This window comes from Xenopus laevis, chromosome 4L, assembly GCF_017654675.1.
Source record: "Xenopus laevis strain J_2021 chromosome 4L, Xenopus_laevis_v10.1, whole genome shotgun sequence".
NCBI lineage: Eukaryota > Metazoa > Chordata > Amphibia > Anura > Pipidae > Xenopus > Xenopus laevis.
This window is the reverse complement of record NC_054377.1, coordinates 69369185-69386558: the sequence shown is the minus strand read 5'-3', so window position 1 is coordinate 69386558 and position 17374 is coordinate 69369185. Positions and strand designations below refer to the sequence as shown.

The 17374-nt window shown below is 38.7% G+C and overlaps 1 protein-coding gene across 4 annotated transcripts in view; it reads left to right on the top strand.

Annotated features, from left to right (window-relative positions):
• Window positions 1-17374, top strand: part of st3gal2.1.L (ST3 beta-galactoside alpha-2,3-sialyltransferase 2, gene 1 L homeolog) — a 46588-nt gene that overhangs the window by 2075 nt on the left and 27139 nt on the right. For 2 of the 4 annotated variants that reach the window (XM_018256596.2, XM_018256597.2), the window contains exon 2: window positions 17199-17267. The exons of the other annotated variants lie outside the window; for them this stretch is intronic. The gene's annotated coding sequence lies outside the window, so the exon portion shown is untranslated. The remainder of the gene's footprint in view (window positions 1-17198; window positions 17268-17374) is intronic. 4 annotated transcript variants of the gene reach the window in all.

Here is a 17374-nt window from a genome sequence, read left to right as displayed (position 1 = left end):
CTATTCGTTGATGCAGTCCCGCGATCCGACCACCCGTTTGGGCATCGTTAGGATCCGATCGTTGGGCCCTAGGGCCCAGGATCGGATCAGCCGATATTGCCCACCTCAAGGTGGGCATATCTGAGGGAGATCCGCATGTTTGGCGACATCGCCAAACGAGTGAATCTCTCCATGTATGACCACCTTTACTTGCACAAAGAATCCAGACGACTTCTAAATTGCATGTGCAAATTAACAATAATTCCTGGAGTGGGGGGTGGTATAGTTCTATGCTGTCTCTTGGCCTACATTTATATGCAGGCTGAGAAACAGCCTTGCATGAGCGAAGCCTGAGACCATAGGTCCCCAACCTTTTTACCCGTGAGCCACATTGAAATGTAAAAGAAGCTGAAGAGCAACATAAGCATGCAAAAAGTTCTTGGTGGTGCCAAATATGAGCTGTGATTGGCTATTTGATAGCTCCTATATGGACTGGCAGCCTACAGGAGAGTCAAGTCAAGAGTGAGTTTATTGTCATGTCAGCTCTGTTTGGCAGTACAGCTGGTTTTTATGCAACCAAAACTTGCCTTCAAGCCAGTAATTAAAGGGATACTGTCATGGAAAAACATGTTTTTTTCCAAAACGCATCAGTTAATAGTGCTGCTCCAGCAGAATTCTGCACTGAAACCCATTTCTCAAAAGAGCAAGCTGATTTTTTTTATATTCAATTTTGAAATCTGACATGGGGCTAGACATTTTGTCAGTTTCCCAGCTACCCCAGTCATGTGACTTGTGCCTGCACTTTAGGTTGGAATTACTTTCTGGCAAGCGGTTATTTCTTCTACCTAATGTAACTGAATCAGTCTCAGTGGGACTTTGCTTTTACTATTAAGTGCTGTTCTTAGATCTTCCAGGGAGCTGTTATCTTGTGTTAAGGTCCCCATAGACGCAAAGATTTTTCTTGCCGAATGACTTTAGCGAAGTCCGACCAATCCTTCGAAATTATCGTGCGGTTAGTGGGATTCGAATGATCGTACATCTTTTTACATCACTTTCAGCCGACATCAGTCAGAAAATTGATCGGCTAGGTTAAAAAATCTTTATCGGTCCCAGTGCAATCTATCTATGTTTGCAGGGACAAGCAGGCAGCTACCCTTTGTTTTCCTAGCATATCACCTAAAATGGTCTTTTTAGTTTAATGACAATTCGTACGATCGTTTTGAAATAATCGTGGTCTCGCGATGACGATCGGATCTTTTAAAAATCTTTACATCTATGGCCAGCTTTAGGGAGCTGCTATCTTGTTACCTTCCCATTGTTCTGTTGTTAGGCTGCTGGTGGGGGTGAGGGGGGGGGTGATATCACTACTTGCAGTACAGCAGTAAAGAGTGATTGAAGTTTATCAGAGCACAAGTCACATGACTGGGGGCAGCTGGGAAATTGACAATATGTCTAGCCCCATGTCAGATTTCAAAATTGAATATATCAAAATCTGTTTGCTCTTTTGAAAAATGGATTTCATTGCAGAATTCTGCTGGAGCAGCACTATTAACTGATGCGTTTTGAAAAAAAACATATTTTCTCATGACAGTATCCCTTTAAAGAATAAGCGCCTGCTTTGAGGCCATTGGGAGCATCATCCAATGGGTTGGTTGGGGATCATTACCTAGACCAAGTGAATTTATGGCTCTTGCATTTTATTGTGCTTTTGAGTACATGTAAATGCATGCCATATGCAGTCGTTTCATTGCATTTTTTAAATACAACATGGTGCATTTGCGATTGATACACGTTCATAAGACAAGAAGTATATAGATCGAATATAAGCATTTTTATGCACTCATCCTCTACCAATCTTGGAAAAGTTTTCTCACCAAAATTCATTGCAGGGAGGAGCTAGGACAAATGACCCTGCAGCGCCAGATATAGTCATGCCATAGCATTATATTTGGATTGTTGAATTCAATATTTCTGAAAGATTATTCCAACTACCTGTTACCACCTCATATATGGTAATTTGTTGATTTGTCAAATGCAGTGAACTTTAGCAGTCTACGTAATTGAATGCTAAAGTTCACTTTTGTTTGATCCAGAGCAGTTATTTAATATTATTTATACAGCACCTGCATGTTCTGCAGCCTTTTACTGCAGAACATCAAGTACAACCTTAGTGGAGTTTACATTGCCAGGACCTTCTGACTTTCAGTGTAAATAATGTATTCGGATTTTGCTATCCACTGCCATCACTTTATATAATAGGCTTTTTGGGTGACATGACCTGCCACCTTGAAGTACAGGTATGGGACCTTTTAGACAGAATGCTTGGGCCCTGGGGCTTTCCAAATAATGGATCTTTCTGTAATTTGGATATTTATACCTTAAGTCTAATATAAAATCATGTAAACATTAAATAAACCCAATAGACTGGTTTTGCTTCCAATAAATATTAATTATATCTTAGTTTGGCATATACAGGGTGCTGTTTTATTATTACAGAGAAAAAGGAAATCATTTTTAAAATTTGGATTATTTGGATAAAATGGAGTCTATAGGAGATGGCCTTTTCGTAATTCAGAGCTTTCTGGATAATGGGTTTCCAGATAATGGATCGTACATCTGTATATTCAATATCTTGCATGTTCAATATATTCAATATTTTGAATACTTTGTTTTTTAATCTCTGCAATTATGAGTTGCCAGGACCTGTTGCCTCTTATATTATATTAAGTACTCACAGGTGTAAGGACCTTTTGCCTCTTACTGTTTATTAAATACTTTTGGTTGCCATGGGCCTCTGCCCCGAACTGAACTGAATTTTAGTAGGAGTTCCCAGAATCCACTGCCTTCCATTGTATAAGTATGGGATCCGTTATCCAGAATGCTCAGAATTACAGGATGGCCATCTCCCATAGACTCCATTTTAATCACATTTTTCCCTTTTTTCTGTAATGATAGTACCCTGTACAATATCCATATTAAAATAGACTTCTTATTGGAGGCAAAACAATACTATTGGGTTTAATTAATGTATAAATAATTTTTTAGTAGCCTCAAGATATGAAGATCCAAATTGCCCCCTATCCTGAAAATCCCATGTACATGAGGATTCTGGATAACTGGTCCCATACCTGTATATAATATACTGCCAAACCAGTTTCCTTCTAAGCCATGCACACACATCAATTTTGAAACTAGCACAATTTAGTGCTCGCAAAGAATTAGGCGTGAAAGCACATCATTTTGTACTTCTTCTGAACCACCCATTGCCTTCGCTCAGAGCCAATACCCACTGTTTTTGCCCTGTGTATATAGTGGTGCTTTGTTGACTGTCTCTACTGACTCTCAGTCTACAATTTTTTTTTTGTGGTGCCAGGATTCAGTTCAGGATTCAGCCAAATCCTTGTGCCTGGCCAAACCGAATCTGCACCCTAATATGCATATGCAGATTAGGGACCGGCACAGAAATCATGTGACATTTCGCCACAAAACACGGAAGTAATTTTTTCCTACTTTTCCTTTCTTGCCCCTAATTTGCATATGCAAATTAGGATTATGTATGACATTTGGCCAAATCTAGTGCATCCCGAGCCAATATTCACGGTTCCTAATGTAAAATGTACTTAAAGGTGCTAGTGCCCACTACCTTTCACTGTGTAATAAGCTTGTGGTGCTAAGTACTATATAAAATAGCTTGCCAGCTTTTCACTGTAGTGTGCTTGCACTCTCACTATATAATGTATTGGGGTGCAGGAACCACTATACTCTTTGAAAATGACAGAAATTCCGTTAAAGGATAAGTAAACCTTTAAAGTGAATGCAAAATTGATGAGTGCTATTCTAAGCACTTTTTGAAATTTTATTGTGAAACATGATTCATAAGGTAAACTTTATAAATTGTCCGTTAAATATACCAAAATCCGCTATGAAAGATAGGGTTGCGTCTTTAAAGAATAGGGATAGGAAGTGGATGCATGACTCATGACTGTTAAAGGGTGGAGCAAAATTCCACATTACATCAACTATAAGCACCTTGATTACATTTTTAAAAAGTCTATGGTTCCTTATCTTTGCCCACTATAAGAAATACAACACTGCAGTTATGTTTGCAGCCTATTATTATGTGCCGCACACTCCTCCTCAGGGCTCATTTACTTACATTGGGCAAACTTGCCCTTGTGCAGTAACCCATAGCAATAAACAAGAGATTATTGATCTCTTATAAAACTGCTTCAAAAATGGTCATCTGACATTTTTTTTCAAATTGACATTATCTAAAACATAGTTGAAACTTTGTCAATTGCAGTAGCATTTTCTGTTTTTTTTTTTTTTGGTTTTTTTTTTGTCCAAAGGCCACTTTTTCCCGTAGAGAGTAGAACATTTCTGTCACTTCTGAATTGTGCTGAAGATGAAACAGATATTTAAAAGGGAATACATCTACAACATCTCTTTGTTCATAAGAAATATGACAGCCTTTTAAAGCCAAGGTTTTAGAACTTATTTCAAGAACTCTCTTTGAAGTTCTGAATTGTATTACTCTTTTCAATTGCTTTCCATTATTTATTTTTTACTGTTTTTCAAAAATCAAAAAAAGTTTAAAGTTGAATGTTCCTGTCTCTGGTGTTTGAGTCTGGCAGCTTAGGGTCTGGCCACACGGGCAGATTCGGGGAGATTAGTTGCCAGGCGACAAATCTCCTCTTCTTCTCGTATGACTAATCTCCCCTATCTGGCATCCCCTGCCTTCCGGCTAAAATGTATATCACCTGGGGGCAGGCACAAGGAACGCTTTGTTTTCCTAAGTCGCTCATAAAATTGCCTCATGAGGAAACTTTGGCGACTTCGGAAACGAAGCGCTCTGTGTGCCTGCCCTCAGGCGATTTACATTGTAGCCGGCAGAAGGCAGATCAGGGAGATTAGTCACCGTGAAGAAGAGGAGATTTGTCGCATGGTGACTAATCTCCCAGAATCTGCCCATGTGGCCAGACCCCTTGGTAATTCAGGTGCAGTCTCTAAAGTTTAGAGTCTACAGCTGAATTACCAAGGGTCTGGCCACATGGGCAGATTCTGAGACATTGTAACAGTTTAGAGTCTAAACTGTTACAATGTTGCAACATTAAGTTAATACATTTCTCGCCAGCTTCTCGGAATTATTAGCAACTATTGTATCAATTCTCACAGCTTGCTGTAATGGAACCCAGAGATTCTGCTCAGCAGGGACAAAGATAAAGAAATGTATCAATTTAGAACAGTTTACAGGGTTGGCAACCCCCCTCCCAGAGCTGCTTTAGTAGGTGAAAAATGACACTTTACACTTAAATATTAGAAAAACGTAGAAAATAGAAAGTAATTGGAAAAAGTCATTATTTTTTGGTGATCTATCTGAAAACAACTAGGTGAACAGCCCCTTTAAAGGAAAACTATACCCCCCCCCAAACAATGTAGGTTTCTATAAAAAGATATTGCATAAAACAGCTCATATGTAAAATCCTGCTTCATGTAAATAAACCATTCTCATAATACTATACTTTTCTAGTAGTATGTGCCATTGGGTAATCATAAATAGAAAATTGCCATTTTAAAAAATAAGGGCCGCCCCCTGGGATCGTAGGATTCACTGTGCACACAAACATACCAACAAACCATACATGTTAGGTCACATGAGCCAATTAACAGACAGAGTTCTGTCTTTTGCTTCAACACTTCTTTCCTGTCCTTCACATGGCAGTGGGCACTAACGGGTTAACCCCCCTCGTCATGTGACGGACAGGAAATACCTCATCAATAAAAGCCTCCCTAGCCCCTGATACGTCCTCTTAATTTTTTCCTGTCCCTCGTCATTTGTGGCTCACCCTCGAATCCGGTGGATCCTGGCTCCATCCACTGATGCTGCGGGACAATGCATCATGCCTTTAGTGAGTCCCTGCAGGGCCTCTTCCTCCGGGGCCGTGGCCGTTGTTGCCAGCCGGCGCCATAAGCCGCAATGCTCCGCTTGGGGCGCATGCGCAGTAAGACGCCGGATCATCTGGAGCGCAGCCAGACGGATGACGTCATTTCCGGCGGAATTCAAGCACGGATAAAGACTGGCGTGCTCCGCGGGTCTCCCCGCATAAATTATATAATAACCTCAAGGAAACCAAGGTGAGATTTGGATCATCAACCAAGGACAACTTTCTAAGCCTCCAACTGGGATTAAGACACTGCAGTAAGTGCATCCACAGGGAACATTGGCAGTAAGGTTTTCTTTTTTCTACCTACTTGCTTATGGATAATTGTTACCTTTTCCCTAATACAGCTATGAGCTCTGGGAGGCGATCGCACTCAAGTTCAAGGGGGTGAGTGGACAGTGATTGAGCCGAAGAAAGCATTATTTTATATGTTATTAATATTATGGGCACTGTTTTTCACAGGCATTCCCCTGACAGAAGAAGATATGATCAGGGCAGAGAAAGAAGCGAAGGGAGAAGTAAATCCTCAAGGAAAGAGTGTCTCTCTTGTGAAAATCCAGCACTTTTAAACAAAAAGCTGTGTCAAGAATGCCTGAATCAATTAGCAAGCCCATCTACCTCACAAGAGGTCTCATCATTCATGGATTGGATGAAAGGGAAAGTAGATCAAACCATGAACGATATGGTTAACAAAGTTACCGAAAACGTTTTATCAAAAGTTTCCTCTCACGCTTTGGAAAGAAGATCTTTGACCATAACAAGTTTGGATGGCAGACAGAATGTGTCCTTATCGGATTCCCCCATTTCAAGTGACACAGAGTTATCTCAGAATGAAGCCGAAGACCGGGAAGAATTTTCTTTCAACATTGAGCTTGTGGAACCTCTAATCACAGCCATGAGGGAAACATTAAAACTAGATACATCCGCTAAAACAACGGAAGACAAAGACCTAATGTTTCATACAGCCTCAAAAAAATCAGCTGTTTTTCCAGTTCATAAGGTAATTAATGATATGATAAATAAAGAATGGAACACTCCAGATAAAAAATTTTACACTAACAAAAGAATAAAGAAAATGTACCCTTTCAAAGATGAGGAGATTAAAGAGTGGAACACAGCTCCCAAGGTCGATGCTGCTATTACTAGGGTCGCTAGGAAAACCACTTTACCAGTAGATGAAGGTGTATCTCTACGTGATGCTATGGAAAGAAGGCAGGATTACACGTTAAAAAAAGCTTACCTGGTGGCAGGCGCCTCCTGTAAACCGGCTATAGCCATTACATCCTTGGCAAGAGCAAACAACATTTGGATCCGAGAGATTGAAGAAGCTTTAAATGAAAAAATCAGCAGGGATGAAATCTTAAAAATGTTGGAAAAAGTAAAAGCAGTAAACGACTTTGTTTCCGAGGCTTCCTTAGATGGAGTTATGCTGGCTGCAAAAGGCATGAGCCTTGCAGTTGCAGCTAGAAGATCATTGTGGTTAAGACATTGGATGGCGGATACACCATCAAAACACAACCTTTGCTCCCTCCCTTTTGAAGGAAATCTCTTATTCGGTCAAAAGCTGGATAGCATAATTTCAAAAGCTTCGGCAGGGAAATCCTCTTTCCTGCCCCAGGATAGAAGAGGACAGGGAGACAAAAGGCAACCTCCAAGACCATCAAGGGGAGCTTTCAGACAAGCTAGATCTTATAGACCGGGCAGAAATTTCTCCGGGCAAAATTACTGGAAAGGCAAAAGCCAGTTTTTTCAACGTAAAGAAGACAAGAAGCAGGGAAATCCAAAAAAACTTATGATGGTTTGCGAGCCCTACAGCATCAGGTTGGCGGAAGACTTCTCGACTTTCATTCTGTTTGGGCTCACACAATTTCGGACGAATGGGTAACACAAATCGTTTCCAATGGTTATTGCCTAGAATTCAAAAATTTCCCTCCTCCAAAATTCAAAAGTTCAAGAGAACCAAAAACCGAAGAAGCGAATACAGCCCTAAAGATGGGCATTTTACGACTACTAGAAGAAAAAGTTATTCTTCCAGTTCCAATACAAGAAAGGGGAAAAGGCAATTATTCATCAATCTTCCTAAGAAGAAAGACATCAGGAGACTTCAGAATCATTCTGAACTTAAAAGAATTGAACAAATATCTGACAATAAAGAAATTTCGTATGGAGACAACTTCCTCAATATCTCAAATGCTGAAACCAGGAGATTGGATGGTGAGAATAGATCTAAAGGATGCTTATTTACACATACCTGTGTTTCCAGCTCATCAGAAATTTCTAAGGTTTTGCATTCGAGGAAAACATTTCCAATATGCGGCTCTCCCGTTCGGCCTAGCCACCGCGCCAAGGACTTTTACGAAGGTTCTTGCTCCACTACTAGCACACATCAGAACTTTGGGAATAGAGATATTTGCCTATTTAGACGACATTATGATCAAGGCCTCTTGTCCTTTGATTCTAAATCATCACACTCGAACCGTAACAAAGATCCTTCAAGATCATGGATGGATACTAAATACCGAAAAATCTTGTCTAATACCAACTCAAAACTTAAAATATCTAGGGTTTTACCTAGACACAGTGAACTTCAAGATTTTTCTTCCGACAGAGAAAGCAGAAGAGATTCATCATCTCATAACCAAATTCACAAAGTTCCCAGTCTCTACAGCCTTAATATGCCAACAACTCCTAGGAAAGTTAGTGGCTACAAGAGATGCTGTAAAATGGGCTCTATCCCATATCAGACCCCTTCAATCAGAATTCTTGAAGCAATGGAACAAAACTCAAGATTCTCAAGTCATTCAAATCAGCCGGGCAGTCAGAATCAGCCTAACCTGGTGGAAAATTCAGCAGAATTTGTTAAAGGGGAAATCTCTCTTATCTCCTCAGTGGCTACACCTGACCACAGATGCGAGCAAACACGGATGGGGAGCTCACATAGAACACAAGTCGGTTTGGGGAAGATGGAAATCTTATCAAATAAAGTATTCATCGAACTGGAAAGAGCTTATGGCAGTCCGACTAGCTCTCCTGAAGTTCAAAAAAGACATCAAAGGAAAGGCGATTATGGTGAACTCCGACAACATGACCACAGTGAGATACCTGATGAAACAAGGAGGCACAAGGAGCCGATCCTTACTTCAAATTGCTCAACTTATCTTCCAGTGGGCGGAAGCTCATATATCAGATCTTGCTGCCCTCCACATACCAGGGAAAATGAATGTATGGGCAGATTGGCTCAGTCGGAACCCTCACCCAGGAGAATGGGAACTAGATCAAAATATTTTTATCCAGATAACGGAGATTTTGGGTCTACCAGAAATCGATCTGATGGCCACATCAATGAACAGGAAGGTTCCCCTGTTTTATTCCAGGTTCAAAGACAATCAAGCCCGGTACCAAGACTGCTTCAGAATTCCATGGAACTTCAAACTTGCTTATGTGTTCCCACCAATCCCCTTGATTCCCAAGCTTCTCAGGAAAATCAAGGAGGACAAAGCAGAGGTAATAGCAATTTTACCTTGGTGGCCCAGAAGGATCTGGTTCCCCCAATTATTCAATATGGCACAAGCTCCCCCACTCAAAATCCCAGTACATCAGAATTTATTGAGACAGGGGCCTCTTCTGCATCCAAACCCGAGAAGTTGGAAATTGACGGCATGGCGACTGAAAGGTTAAACATGGAAAACCTAGGTCTATCTCATAGGACTATAAACACACTCCTAGCAGCCAGAAAGCCATCTACTTCCCAAAAATATTACAAAATATGGGAAGTTTACATAAACTGGTGTGTCAGCAACAATAAATCCAGTGAAGCAGCATCTCAGGAGCAGGTTGTGGAATTCTTGCAATCCGGCTTAGACAAAGATCTGAGTGTTTCCTCATTAAAAGGGCAAATTTCAGCTTTATCAGCCTTACATGGAGAGTCTTGGGCATCAAAACCTCTAGTATCCCGTTTCTTTCAAGCTTTAAGAAGAATAAAGCCCAAAATTAAAGAAAGAGTTCCGCCTTGGGATTTGTCTCTGGTGCTACAAGCTCTAACACAAGAACCTTTTGAACCTTTTGACACAGTTCAGCTAAAATTCACAACTTGGAAGATGGCTTTTCTTCTAGCAATAACATCAGCTAGAAGAGTAGGTGAAATTCAGGCTCTCATAGCCTTGGACAGTCACCTCAGATTCATGGATGATTGTGTTATCATGAAAACTCCACAAAATTTCATCTCAAAAGTAGTATCAGAGTTCCACATGAATCAGGACATTGTACTACCTACTTTCTTTCCTTCACCCCAAACAGAGGAAGAAGCTCGATGGCATAACCTTGACATAGTGAGATGCCTAAAGATTTACCTTAACAGATTAAAAGACATCCGAAAGGACGATAATATCCTTCTCATCCCTTCAGGCTCGAAGGCCGGCTGCAAAGCTTCAAAGCCTACAATAGCCAGATGGATAAAGTCTTGTATCTCAGAGGCTTACAAAGCTAGTGCAGTGCAAGTCCCATTAAACATTAAGGCTCATTCCACCAGAGCGGTTGCGACATCCTGGGCTTTCCATGCCCAAGTTTCGACAGAGGATTTATGCAGAGCGGCAGTTTGGTCCAGTGTCAACACTTTTATAAAGTTCTACAAATTAGACGTCTGGGCAGAAAATCGTTCAAAATTTGGAAGATCCATTCTTCAAGCAGCTACCTTAAATGAATAAATATATTTGCATTAGCCCGCCCAAGTGTTATCCTTTACTGCTTAGTAAGGTCCCGTTAGTGCCCACTGCCATGTGAAGGACAGGAAAGAGGAAAATCTTATCATACTTACCGTGATTTTCTTTTCCTGGACTGTAACATGGCAGTGGGCAACACTTCCCAGCCCTTAAGGGGAGATCATCGGTACAGAGAAAAAATTGGAGGACGTATCAGGGGCTAGGGAGGCTTTTATTGATGAGGTATTTCCTGTCCGTCACATGACGAGGGGGGTTAACCCGTTAGTGCCCACTGCCATGTTACAGTCCAGGAAAAGAAAATCACGGTAAGTATGATAAGATTTTCCTCTTCCTGTTGCAGTTAGAGTTGTAGTATTTCTGGTCAGGTGATCTCTGAGGCAGCACAGAGACCATCATGAAATGGTGGCTCAAGGCAAGAGATGTAAAAGGGCAATATTTACTTAAATATATATTCCAGTTTGGTAAGATTCTTTAATATGATATGAACTATCTGTTGCTCGTGTTCATTTTGGGGGTATAGTTTTCCTTTCAGTACATTGTGCACTAGTAATCTTAGGGGTATATTTATTATGCTGTGTAAAACAAAATTCACTGAAAAAACAGTGTAAAAAGCTGTGTAAAATAAATGGCGAATTTATCAAGGTGTGTGTGATTTTTATGCCATGCGAATGCCTGCTTTGTCGCCGTTATTTTACATTGCTTAAAAACTTTACACTTTTTTTTTTTTTTTTAACCTTTTTTTTACACTGAGACCTGGCTGTGTGGTGTATTATACCCCTGTTTTTTACACTGCATAATAAATATGTTCCTATTTGTCTACGTCACAAAGGCCAAACATAGAGTATATTCAGTTCCTGTGGCAAATACAAATATCACTTAGGATATATCTTGTATATAATAATTTAACTTTGTTTCATAAAGGAATTGTGGAAAATTCAAATACAAATACAATGTGCAAGAACAATCTCATCCCTAAATGTATAGGTACAGTAGCTAAAGGCCTGGTTATGTGAGTTTATTTACACTGTTACCATTTCTTAAAATATACTCAGTATAATTTACATTCTAGGAGGTTTTTTAGGTTGCTCTGCTTGGCTCCCACCCAATGTATCATAGGATTCTTCCTTTGTACCAAGGTTCAATTTTGTTAAAGGGGAATTCCTGCATTAAAAATACAAATTGACTGAATGTATAATTGGAATTGTTCTACAATAACTAAGAATGCTTTCCAGCATGTCCTGTAAAAGTTATCTTTTATTGACTTTAACTTATGTGTTGCATTAATATTAACAACTGAATAATAAGCCATATTAAAAAAAAAAAATGTATTTCAGGGAAACTAGTCCGCATGTTTATAAAGGGCATATGCTAATGAATACCGGGAGCACAGGCAGAAGTTCCTCATCAAAAAATAGTAAATGCATTGGCACACAAGGCTCGGTGATCCTGTAATTTTGCTCGGTTCCAATCACACTCATTGCATGGGACTTAATGCTGCCAATCTCTTTTCTATGTGTTCTATGGAAATATTGGGTTTATGGCACATCATCACAGTAAGTTACGCAGAGCTTTACATTAGTTTATAAACTAACAGGGGTCTTACAATAATTTAAAACACAAGGGTAACCGAGTTAAAACAGGATCTCTGTAAAACAGGCTCAAAGGACCCTACTTGCAAGAGCTTACAATCTAATCAGTGGTTAGGGTTCATGGAGTATTTAGGGTTCATGGAGTATTTACTTTAAAAATGCCTTGCATATTGACATGCTACTTTTTGAATCCCTCACTCCGTTCGAGCCTTGCTGTCCTATTTTTTTTTCCCCTAGTGTAGGGGGATGTTTATTTGACATACCTTATATCCATGGGCTGCACTATATGAAAATAATGTCTTGCTCTTCCCTCTAGTTCATGTATTTATTTCTGTAACAGAATTGTACCTTCTTTTTATTTTTGATTTTTAGAAGCTTAGCCTTATTGCAGGCTCATCATGTACTGTATTTGCATAGAGGAACGCTAGATCTGTAGTTTTCATTAGCTGCATCAGTGGATATTTTGACAGGGATGCTGTTTTTTCCAGCAGTATATCCCTGAGTGTAACTGTAGTTCATTATTGAACTTACAGGATCAGGATATTGGATCAGGTCTTGTGCCACAAATGAATGCACACTTCAATGCTTTAGTCATTGCAATCCTACCCCTGTGGCCAGTCACTGAGTGCTTAGCTCTGTCAACATGTCAATGAAGGAATTGCATCAGGCCAAGGTGCTGTAAAATTGCATCGTTGAACATTACTTATAAGTCATTGCATCAGTGTGTGATTGTTTGTGTCTGAAACTAAGGGGAGACTATCTTAAGTATATTTTAGTTCACATACCAAATAAACTGAGACCAATGAAGGTAGCTACATACAGTACGTAGCTGTCAGAATAACTATGTATAATAAAGGAGCAGATATATTGTATCTAAAGTATAATAAAGGGGCATCTGTTTTGCATCAGCAGATATTGCACTTTCAGTGGTACAGTGTTCCCTCTAATTTCTTCCTGGCTGTGTGTGTACTTTATTGTACTTGCGTGTATTGACCTCGGTGGGTACTTTATTTATTATAATACAGGTATAGGACCTGTTATCCAGAATGCTCAGAAACTGGAGTTTTCCGGCTAATGGATATTTCTATAATTTGTATCTTCATACCTTAAAGGGGTGGTTCATGTTTAGTAGGTTATAGAATGGCTAATTCTAAGCAACTTTTAAATTGACTGTAATGTTTTATTTTTTTATAGTTATTTAATTATTTGCCTTCTTCTGACTCTTTCCAGCTTTCAAATGGGGTCACTGAACCCATTTAAAAACCAAATGCTCTGTAAAGCTATATATATATAGTTATTGCCACTCTTTATTAGTCATATTTCTATTCAGGTCTCTTCTATTCATATTCCAGTCTCTTATTCAAATGTAATGTGGATCCTAGCAACCATACTGCTGAAATTGCAAACTGGAGAGCTGCTAAATAACTCAAAAACCACAAATAATAAAAAATGAAAACCAATTACAAATTGTATCAGAATATCACTCTCTACATCATACTAAAAGTTAACTCAAAGGTGAACAACCCCTTTAAGTCTGCTAGAAAATCATCTTATTTCACAGGTTGCACATTTACCAGACCACCATTTCATAGAAATGTAAAATGGAATTTTCCCCTTGCTACAGGCTCAGGGCTGCAGCACAAGGGCCACCCAAAAACTTCTGTTTAGTGTGTTGAAGATTTCAAATTTATCTTTAAAATCTTGATATGCTGAGGAAGTGGCTGTAGTTTAAAAGGAATTGTTCATTATAAAAATAAAATATAGTTTCAATGTAATGTATAAAGGCTGGAGTGACTGGATGTGTAACAAAATATCCAGAAAACTAATTCCTGTTTTGCAGCTCTCTTGGTATCCACTGATTGGTTACCAGGCAGTAACCAATCAGTGACTTGAGGGATGCGGCACATGGGTCATAACTGTTGCTTTTTAATCTGAGCTGAATGCTGAGGATCTATTGCAAACTCACTGAACAGATATGTCCCATGTGGCCCCCTTCAAGTCACTGAAGAGAAGCCAGAAGTAGTGTTCTGGCTATTATGTTAGACACCCAGTCTCTCCAGTCTTTATAGATTACATTTTTGAATAACTTACATTTTTAATATTGCACAGCCTATCTATTTAAAGGACCAGTAACTGAATTTTTTTTAATTCGTTCATATGCACCGGAAAAAACACAAAGACAAATTAAACTTTGAAATGGCTTTAATTTAAGTCTTTTTTTTTTTTCGTTTAATTTGTCTTTGTGTTTTCTTTTCGTTGTATACTAACAATTTTTTTTATGTTATTGGTCCTTTAAGCTTGGGGCTTGAGCACCTCAGCCATTTTTCTGATTCTGTGTATATTGTCTAAAAAAATACATATCACCTGTATCAGTGGTTGGGATAATACTAGAAAATCATGTAAACATTAAATAAACCCAATAGGCTGGTTTTGTTTCCAATAAGGATTAATTATATCTTAGCTTGGATCAAGTACAATGTATTGTTTTATTATTACAGAGAAAAATTTGCATAAAATGGAGTCTATGGGAGACGACCTTTCCATAACTTGGTGCTTTCTGGATAACAGGTTTTCAGATACAGATCCCATAATTGTATATAGAACTTGAGTGCGCTTGCACAAGAGCACAGAGTTAAATGGAAAACTGCAGAGGTAGTCATTGCCGCATCTGCAGAGTCAAAGGTCCTTTTGATTGGTTTGGTGCAGTAGTGATCTGCTTTATGGAAAAGACTACTTAAAACAGATTTCTGAGAAGCTTTAGCTTATTGATCAGATTATATATTTCATACACCCTCCCTTCTATTCTTCCCTGACTCGCAAACTCTTCTTGATTCTACATCAGCTTTCATGATGTTTATATTTTTGTTCAATTTATTATGGCTTCTATAAAAAGCAGTGTCTAGCTCTAAACAAAATCAGGGCACAAAGACAAAGTGCACCAGTAAGAAATAAGCTGAAACCAATAGTCAATAGGACCTGCTTCTGAGATCGTGTTCCCCAACAAGAGACACAAAGGATTTTTATTGCATTCACCCTTTACCCTCCTAGTATACACATACTATGGGCATCTGTTCATGATTTGGTTAAGGCAGTTATATTACAACTGTTGACATGCAATGCTTTCTACTTTAAGGGACAGAAAAATCTGGATGGTAAAATGTGCTAAATGTCTACTTTTTATTTCCAATAGTTCAGAAACCTATTAGGAATGATGCTCTTTTGGATCTGGTAAAAATTAATAATAATAATTGATTCACAACTCTAGCATTTGTATGGGTAAGCATTAAAGGGATACTGTCATGGGGAAAAAAATTTTTTTCAAAATGAATGAGTTAATAGTGCTGCTCCAGCAGAATTCTGCACTGAAATCTATTTCTCAAAAGAGCAAACAGATTTTTTTTATTTTCAATTTTGAAATCTGACATGGGGCTAGACATTTTGTCAATTTCCCAGCTGCCCCTGATCATGTGACTTGTGCCTGCACATTAGGAGAGAAATGCTTTTTGGCAGGCTGCTGTTTTTCCTTCTTAATGTAACTGAATGTGTCTCAGTGGGACATGGGTTTTTACTATTGAGTGCTGTTCTTAGATCTACCAGGCAGCTGTTATCTTGTGTTAGGGAGCTGTTATCTGGTTACCTTCCCATTGTTCTTTTGTTTGGCTGCTGGGGGGGAAAAGGGAGGGGGTGATATCACTCCAACTTGCAGTAAAGAGTGATTGAAGTTTATCAGAGCACAAGTCACATGACTTGGGGCAGCTGGGAAATTGACAATATGTCTAGCCCCATGTCAGATTTCAAAATTAAATATAAAAAAATCTGTTAGCTCTTTTGAGAAATGGATTTCAGTGCAGAATTCTGCTGGAGCAACACTATTAACTGATTCATTTTGAAAAAAAAATTTTTTCCCATGACAGTATCCCTTTAAGGGAACAATGAGATCATAACATGGTCTCTTTTGGTATTGTGTTGCAGAGATAACTCTATAAGGGAGTAGCTAAAACACAAAATTTTAGTAGTGCAAACGTTGGCAGTATAAGGGCATCTCTGCCATATATTAACTGGGAAAGTCTTTTAGCAGGGTTAAACACAGAACAAAAATGTAATGTCTGTAAATGATTTTTTTTTTAAAAGTAGTACAAATATAATGCAGTGTTGCCCTGCGCTAGTAAAACTGCTGTGTTAGCTTCAGAAGCACTACTATATGTTTATCTATATATCTATCTCGCAGATAGCAAATAAGCTCTGTAGAACATAATGGCATTATCTGTTATCCACTATTTAACCTGTGCCATATAGCCTTTTTTCAATTTCCACCATTGCAACATAGCAGCTTGTTATATGACCTATAATAGTGTTTCAAAAGCACACATCCGTTTTACCAGTGCAGAGCAAAAGTACATGTTCTTTTCATTACTTTAAAACACTTTGTTATTGGTGTTACTGTTCCTTTAACAAATATCATGTCAGAATATTCCCCTTGTAAGCAAGCAAAGATGTTGCAAAGCATTGGCATTGAGGTTGGTAAGAAAAAAACATCAAATTAAGGCATTCAAGTTAGCTGGGATAACTAAAACTTTTATTAGGTACAAATATGCCAGTAAAGAATGGAAAAAGGCTATTGGGCAAGCTAAAATAGAGAATGAGAAAGGACATTGCAGCAAAGAGTAAAATTATTAAAACATTTTTAAATAGTTAAAAAAAAGATTAAAGTCACTTAGGGATCTATTTATCATTTTGTGTAAAACAGCGGAGGAAAACATCACTGGTGATGTTGCACACGGCAACCAATCAGATATTTGCTATTGTTTTATAATTTGTAGTTGACTTGTTGAAATCTGATTGGAGAAAAACATCACTGGTGATGTTGCCCATAGCAACCAGTTTTTTAAACAGCATGATAAATAGGCCCCTTAGTATCAGAGATTGTTACCTTTTCATTTGTGTACTTTTTTTTTTTTTTTTTTTTATAGACCCAGTTCTAATAATATAACTATTGATGGATGGCTGAGGAAATTCAAAAGAGATTAGAACATTTGAAGGTAAACGTTCGAGGACCTGATGGTACTCATCCCAGGGTACTAAAAATCTTCGCTCTGTGATTGCCAAACCTCTTTACATTTTCAGGATTCTTCAAGGACTGGCATGG